This window comes from Trichosurus vulpecula, chromosome 1 (assembly GCF_011100635.1).
Source record: "Trichosurus vulpecula isolate mTriVul1 chromosome 1, mTriVul1.pri, whole genome shotgun sequence".
Lineage (NCBI taxonomy): Eukaryota > Metazoa > Chordata > Mammalia > Diprotodontia > Phalangeridae > Trichosurus > Trichosurus vulpecula.
Window position 1 is genome coordinate 477,545,859 of NC_050573.1, and position 8,849 is coordinate 477,554,707.

The window sequence follows — 8,849 nt, forward strand, 5'->3', positions numbered from 1 at the left end:
AGAATAAACTCACAGTTATTAGGCCCTGAAGTCCTTTCTACCTCTGTAAAGCCCTTGTTCTGAAGAGGCCTTTTTTTGTTGAGTTTACTTTGTATTCGGGCAATGTACTAGGTCCTGGCAACAGACGGACAAAAATAAAACAGTACCAAGTAAGCTTAAGGAGCTTACATTCTATCTGGAGGGATTTCTATCCACTCATGCCCCTGGAAAACAACGCATCAATGGCTTAGGGCCTCCAGATCTTTTGACCTTTTCAAGTTGACAAGGATATCACTAGATCAATGATGGGGTGGGGAGATCAGAGGGAAATGTGACAATCCCTCTAGGCTCGATCACTCCCTCCCTCATGACTTCTTGCTATCCTCTGATACAGGTGCAAGAGTATATGACTCAATGTGCTCCTGAGGCTGGAAGCTCTCCAAGCTTAATTGTTTTACTGCAGGACTTCAAGTTTTCAAACTGGTTTGCTATTGTAAAAGACATATAGGCTGTTACCAACTCTTTTCACTCAGTCACAAATATTTCCTGTGAGATGTTATCTGCTTTCATCCAACATTCAAAAGCACTTTATTCCTCCCAAATTGATTAAGGACTTTTTCTGCAACTAGTTTATACCTTTGATTGAAATTCTGTGCCTTTTGTGTTTACATTAATTACACTTTTGTATGTAAATGTCTCCCCCAGATAGACATTAACCTCTGTAACCTTACTTACCGCTGTTCCATTTTTGTCCATGAATTCCTAGCACCTAGCACATTACATAGTCCAATTCTCCACATCACAGACGAGAAACCAAGGCCCAGGGTTCTTTGGTTTTTATCTACACATGGCAATTACACTGACTGTGGGTTTAACCAATTGATAAACATTTTTCAAGTGTCTACAAAAAAAGGCAAAAGAAAGCCCCTGCCCTCAAGGAACTCACAATATAATGGGAGAGAGACAACAACAATTTAGGTACAAAATATGTGCAGGAAAAATAGGAAAAAACAAGAGGAAAGGCATTTGGATTAAGAGGAGTTGTGAGAGGCCTCCTATAGATGACATTTTAGTTGGGACATAAAATGAGGCTTAGTAGGCAGAGTTGAAGAGGAAGAGCCTTCCAAGCATGGGGGACAGTGAGAGAAAATGTCCAGCCAAGAGAAGGAGTATGGAGTAGCAAGGAGATCAGTGTCAGTGGACTGAAGAGTACATGGCAGGAAATAAATTGTAAGACTAGAAAGAAGAAAGGGAAGTGGCCTAGGTTATGAAGGGCTTTGAAGGCCAAATAGGATTTTGTTATTTGATTCTAAAAGCAATAGAGAAACACTGGAGTTTATTGCATGGGGATGGTCAGACCTTCACTTTAGGAAAATGACTTTGGTGTCCAAATGGAGGATGGACTGGTGTGAGGAGAGACTTGAGGCAGGCAGACCTGCCAGCAGGCTGTTGCTGAAGTCCAGGTGTGAGGTGATGAGGGCCTGCATCAAAGTGTTGACAGCATCAGAGAAGGGGGCTCATTCAAGATGTTACAAAGGTAAAATTGACAAGCCTTGGCAATGTACTGTATATGGGAGGGTGAGTCGAGTATGACACCTAGGTTATAAGCCTGAAGAACTGGGAGGATGATCTTGCCCTCTACAGTAATAAAGAAATTGGGGCAGAGTGGGGTGGGAGGAGTAGAGGAAAAAATAGTGAGTTCTGTTTGGGAAATGAAGTCTTTATCAGAGAAATTTCTTATAAAAATTTTTTTCATAGTAAGAATTACTATGTATCTCCCTCCATCTGATTTCCCCCATTTATCCTATTCTCTCTTTCCTTTTACCCTGTCCATTCTCAAGAGTATTTTGCTTCTGACTTTTACCTCTTCCAATCTGCCCTCCCTTCTATCCCACCCCCTTTCTATTATCCCCTTCCTCTCCTACTTTCCTGTATGGTAAGATGGATTTCTACACCTAACTGAGCGTATACATTATTCTCTGTTTAAGCCAATTCCAACGAGAGTAAGGTTCACATGAGTCCTCCATCCCCCTCCCCACCATTCTCCCCATCTTCCCTTCCACTGTAAAATCTCTTTGGGGCTTCTTTTACATCAGATAATTTACCCCATTCTACCTCTTCCTTTCTCCTTTTCCCAGTGCATCTTTCTTTCTCATTCCTTACTTTTTTTTTTGTAATTATCCCATCATATTCAACTCATACCCATGCCTTCTGTCTATGTATACTCCTTCTAACCACCCTAATAATGAGAAAATTTTTAGGAGTTACAAGTATAATTTTCCCATGTAGGAATGTAAACACTTTAACCCTATTAAATGCCTTATGATTTATCTTTCCTGTTTACTTTTACTCATTTGGGGCTTTTGACCATTTGATAGTTTTCTTTAAAGTAGGAGTGTCTTTTTTTTAAACTTCACTATCTTTTTCTGAGTATAAAGCCAGATTTTCTTTTTTTCATACTTATTATTTCATTTGATTGTTTCTTGATGTCTCATAGTCATTTCCAATTGCCCAATTCTAACTTTTAAGGAATTATTTTCTTAGTGAGTTTTTGTACCTCCTTTTCCATTTGGCCAATTCTGCTTTTTAAGGTGTTATTTTCTTCAGTATTTTTTGTGCCTTCTTTGCCAAAGTGTTGACTCTTTTTTCATTATTTTCTTGCATCATTCTCATTTCTCTTCCCAATTTTTTCCTCTACATCTCTTACTTGATTTTTAAAATCCTTTTTGAGCTTTTCCATGGCCTGGGGGACAATTCATATTTTTCTTTGAGGTTTTGAATGTAGGAGTTTTGACTTTGTCTTCTGAGTTTATGATCTTCCTTGTCACCATAGTAACTTTCTATAGGCAGGATCTTTTTCTGCTGTTTGCTCATTTTCCAGACTATTTTTTAACTCTATGCTAAAGTAGGGCTCTGCTTCCCAAGTGGAGGTTTTTCTTCTCAAGTGCTTCCCCACTGTCCCAAGCTTCAGATTTTTTGTGCAGCTTTTTCAGAATTCTGGAGACCTGTATGTTTTCAGTTCTTCCAAAGTGGTATGATCTAAGGAGAGGTGTGTTTTAGGGAAAGTACCCTTTCTGTGCTCTGGCCTGTGAGTGACCACCCTAGAATTGTGACCACGGTCCCTGTTCATCTACAAGTACAAGCTCTGGTGTGCTAATGCTCCTCTCTGCCCTGGGATTGAGACCCAGGGCTGCAACCCAGATCCAAGTATGGGCAATGTAACAGAGTCCTGCCTCCAGTACCAGCAAAGGGATCCCTCTAATCTCCTTCCAACCAGTTGTCTGACTCTGCCCTGACCCCTTACTGTCTGTGGGCTGAAAGATTTGGAAACTGCCACTGTAGCCACTGACTCAGTCACCCAGAGGACTGTTCTGTTTGCTGGGGCCCTTCTGCACTGGTGCACTACACTCCACTCTCACCTTTGTGCAACAGACTTTTCCTGTCAACTTTCTAAGTTCTCTTGGGCTGGAAAATTATTTCACTGTGTCCTTTTTTGTTTTGTCCTAGAATTTGTTTGGGGGTATTATTTAAAGGTGTTTGGAGGGGTTTAAGGAAGAGCTCACGCAAGTCCCTGCTTTTTCTCCACCATCTTGGCTCTGCCTCCTATATTTTTTCTCATAAGAAGTTGCAATCTCTGGAAATGCTATGCCTAAAATTCTAAAATCATAGAAATATTCCCACCCTGTTTTATGAATGTTATCCACTTATAAAGTAAAATAAAAACTAGGTGAAACCAATCTAATCCAAAAAGCATTTATAAAGCATCTATGTTGAACTGTCTTAGGGACAGGGGATACAAAAGCAAATTGAAAAAATAGTCCCTGCTTTAAAGAAATTTATATTTTATCCAGAGTGGGGAGATTATCCAGACAATTTCAATCCTAAAACATCATTGGAAAGATGAAGACAATTGAAGTAATAGTATTTGTAATTGCAGTCATCTAGATAATTACCATAATTCTTCACTGTAAACTTTAAATGCATTCTATTTTGCTTCTATGTGAACCAAAGTACTGTCTGTGGTGTGGTAAAGGAGATGGCCTCACAGCATTCAACCCTTGAGTTTTTTAAAATATGTAACCATGGACCAGGTGTTTAACTTTGTCCAGACTTCTCATAGCATTATTTATGAGGCTCAAATAATAAAATGTATACAAAGAATTTTATAAGTTGTAAAGAATTAACTTAAAAGAATTAAATTAATTAGCTATTTACCCATCCATCCTCTGCTGACTCAGTTGATGAAGCAATTGTCAAAGAAACAGAACAAAGAAAATCACTGAATTTCTACTGATATTAATGAAAATTAACAAGAGGTATGAATGGAGGTTAACAGATGGAACCAAAAAAACTCCAAAGGCAAATTGAAACAACAGTTCTTTTGGTAGGATTTTTGGTTTACCATTTTTACTAAAAAACACAACAGGGTGTAGGTAAAGTTCATTATTCAACCTATAAATATTGAGCACCAACTGTATACAAGGCACTGTGTTAGCTCCTAGGGAGCAGCCAGATTTATGACAGTTCCTATTGTCAAGCAGCTCATAATCTAATTACCTGTGAAAAACAGGTTAATAAAAATAATACAAATAATACATGTAGGTATAAATATCATGTAGATACATAAAAACAGGAGAAATATGACAATACATAGTTGAGGAAAACTGTCTACCATCTGAGAAGGCAAAATGTGGATGCCAAAGTGCAGATTAATGTGTTTGATGGGCAAATACTCTCAGGGAAGAGGTGTGTTTTTCTGGGAAAGAAAGAACATTCCTCCCAGCCCAAATCTTTTTCCACTGGAAGCAAAACAAGGAAGTGTATCGAGTAGTTAATGTTTAATTTGGAGTTCTATTTCAGGGAGAATATTAGCTTATTAATTAGGTAATCTAAAAAAACAAATAGCTGGTCCACATAATTTTTAAGAGAAAAAAAACCTCATAATGCGTTTTTCCAGCAGTCCAAAAAGTTAAAAATATCTAAACAATTTAATGGTGCTGCACTTCAAAATGGCAGGACCCAAAGGCCAAAAGGTAGTTCAATCAGTGTAAGGTCTCTACAGATTTGTTTTATTAATAAGAGTTTCAGAACTGAAGCAAAAGACAAAGCCTTAATGATATTTGAACCAAATGCTGTATCAATATTCATTATATTGCATTACTGGAACCAAAAAATGCCAAGGCCAATAGGCTTGGCTTGAAACAAAGATTTTAGTGGAATTTTGGTTTGACATTTTCAATAACCAAAATTGTGGCATATAAACTTGGACAGTGCTTTTATACTGCCTTGAAGTAACTGAGTTGGTGCTGCGATCAATTTCAATTAAATACTGTTTTTTATCTTCATACCTTATAAAGAATACCCTCTACAGCAATAAGGAAGTTGGGCACAGGGGTGGTGAGAATAGAGGAAAAAATAGTGAGTTCAGTTTGGGACTTGTTTTGTACCTTATAAAGAATGGAAGTTGCATGTATTTACAAGATCTATGTCAGCAAATATTTACAGTTTCTCTGTCAAAACAAGAAACATTTGCCTAAAACCCCTAACAAAACCCCAAGTGCATTAGTACTTACAGGCATATAGTAACTGCTTAATAAATGTCAAGATATATGCAGATCAAAAGTAACCTTGAATCAAATGAGAATATATTTATATACTAAGAAAGAGAGTGGTAATTTTTGAGAACAAATTCTAATTTCAAAAAAAAAATGTCAAGCACTTAAGTGCTTGCTATGTGTTTTTCACTGTGTGGTATATAAAGACAAAAATTTTAAAAGTCCTTGCATTATAGGACCTTATATTCTATTGGAGAGGTAACACATGTATATGTATATGCACATAAATGACATGCAAATCAAATACAAGATAATTTTGAATCAGGTAAGGCCATATGCTTGACAACTAAGCAGAATTATAGCAGATAGCAGGAATGATACAAGGCTGAGGCTTGGCATGACACAATCAGCCGTGCACTTAACAACTAGATTCCTTCCCTGGCTTCACAATTAGGGAGGCACCAAAGTCCAAATCTGCATGGAAACGGGTAGTGAAAAGAGTAAAGGATCTATGTAAATTAGCATTCTGCATACTTGTAAAGATGCTAACCTGTATTGGTAAGTGTTTACTCCTGAGTTTGCTATGCCATTGAAATCACAGGTCTAGTTCCCATCCCTAATAAAGCACTGAGATTTCAGAGACCGAGGAGGGTGTCAAGTCCAACTTCCTTAGTTTATTGGTGAGAAAACCCAGAGAGATTAAGTGACTTGCCCAAAGTCACACAGGCAATGAAGGCACTGGCAAAAATAAGCTTGAAGCCTGGTCCTCTGACTTCAATTCTCTTTGGGAAGAAAATGTATTGCAAGGACTAGTTTAATTTTTTGGTTTTTTTTTCTATTACTATTCTATTTCTAGCACATACCTAGCACATAGGAGATGTTAATATCTGTTAAGGAAATACTCCATGGTGGGGCATTTGCCAAAGGAGGCACTGCAAAATGTGGAGAAATCATTACTAATATCCCTACAACAGGGCAAGGCCAAAGCTAGAAAACACTGTAAGGGTCATCTAGTCTAAATCATCCTTTACAGATAAGGAAATGAGGTCCAGAGAGGTCATGTCATATTGGAAATAAGTAGGAGAGCTAGGATTTAAACCCAGCTCCTTCAATTCCAAATTCAATGTTGTTGGGGGTTTTCCCTCATTATAGTATGCTGCTTTAAAGAAGCTGTGAGATTAGGAGGCTTAAGTCATGACTGAAGCTATTTCCTCTCTACCTAAACCTTGGAACACCACCACCCCCTCTCAATCCCCACCAAAACAAAAAAGTTTCATCACTCCTACCTCTACTCTCAACGAAAAGACAAACAGCAAAAGGCAAAATGGAAGAAAGCTGCTACAGTCAAAGATGCAGCCAGAGCTATTTGATGCTTCCACATTTGGTTTTTTAAAAAATACTAGGCTTTAATTGTATCCCTTACTATATTTGTTTTCCTTAGATCTTATACTTTTAACATTGACTCCTTTTTTCTACCAATGAAAAACTCATATAACAAATATTATTGCTCCTCTCTGAGAAAGCAAGTCACTTAACCATGTTTGCCTCAGTTCTTCACCTCTAAAATGGGCTGGAGAAGAAATGGCAAACCACTGCTGATATCTCTGGCAAGAAAACACCAAAATGGAGTCACTAAGAGTTTGACACAACTGAACAACTTAAAAGGGTTTTTTTTAAAAAAGCTGAATTAATAACTCCAAAATACAGTGAAAATTCTGTATTACTACCTCTACAATTGACAAAATAATGCAAAAGCCAACACTAGTGTGAACAATAGTAAAATTTTACACAATGAGCACCAGGTTTTCTATCAGTGACAATTAGCTGCTGCCTCACTTAAACCTGAGGCAGGATTTTCTCAGGTCTGTTGAATACTTGATCTTTGAAATTCCAGGTGAGATATACTATAGGAACAAATATTAATTTTGTTGTTTTTGTAACATAGGACTAGTGTTGATTCCTTCTGGCTTGATTACTAGGTGCTTGGGAGAAACAGAGAATATTTTTCAGGGATAAAACATGGTATAATTTGTATGAGGAAGTAGACTAGAATCTGACACTGGGTTGTTGTTTTTAACATTTTCCTCTTTAAGCCTTGAAAAATATCTACAGTTTAGAGAGTGTCTATATTTGTGACATTCTCCTCCCTGTCCCTCCCACATAAACATTTAAATGACAAACTACTAAAGTTTAATTATATTTCTTAAGGCCCACAGGCCTTTCCTCCCATCCCCAAACAGAACTCAAATTGCAGTTTTTGTTTTAACACCTTCACACTGAAAAGTACCTAGAAATCATATTGCTGCAATTTCCAGGCAAAGAAATGTAAAGTCAAAAAAGGTGGCTAAAGCAACAAGTGGTATTTGACTTAAGATGGGGCAGGATCATAAGTAGTTATATGGGAGAAATAAACAGTAGTTGCAGCAGGAAAGATCAAATGTATATATTCAGGCCTTTAGAAACTTTTGTCAAATGTATTTTTCATACAATCTTTACCTTTTTTGATTAGCATCGCAATTTCTTCAGACAAAAATTTCTACAGATGCCACCCCAATAGTAATTTTAAACAACTAATGACATTCAGAACTCTTTCCTATTAATAATCCCCATCCGTAAAATAATGGACAAAGGCATATAGTAAATACACTAATTTCACTTTTTTCACTACCTGTTCTATGTGATTGTCTTTCATCTATGTAAAGAATTAGGATTTATGCTAAGTATCCTCAGTAGCTCATAGTTCAGTCATACAGCCATTTGTAGCTTACACAAATAATCATCTGATCTTCACAATAATTTTCTAAGGTAGGTGGTGTCAAATATAATTATTCCCATTTTACAGATGAGTAAACTGAGGTTTGGGTTACCTTATTTGCCCAAGGTCGCACAGCCAGTCCTCTAAATCCAATCTAATAAATACCTATTAAAAAAATCTGTTATTCATCAACCAAGCCCCTACATATAGGTAGGCATCATAGTAAATTTTAGCTGCTACTGAAATCCATGCCCCATTGCGGTTCCGATGCTACGTGACATGGAAGGGACTACGGATTCGCAAAGGCTATGCTAGGATATCACAAGATCAATAGAACCAATGATGTAGGAAAAGTTTCAAGTAAAGGCTGAAAAAAGTGCTGTAGATCTGTTGTCCAAAGACTAGTCTAGGAAAATTCGTAGAGTTCATTACCAGAATGTTACCTACCTGATGATATTCTTTGGTCACAGCAGCTGATTACCCTAATAAAATCAAGGCTGGTGGGAGAAGAGGTACTGTCTATATCAGTGAAAGTATTACTCTTACTGAGGAAATCACAA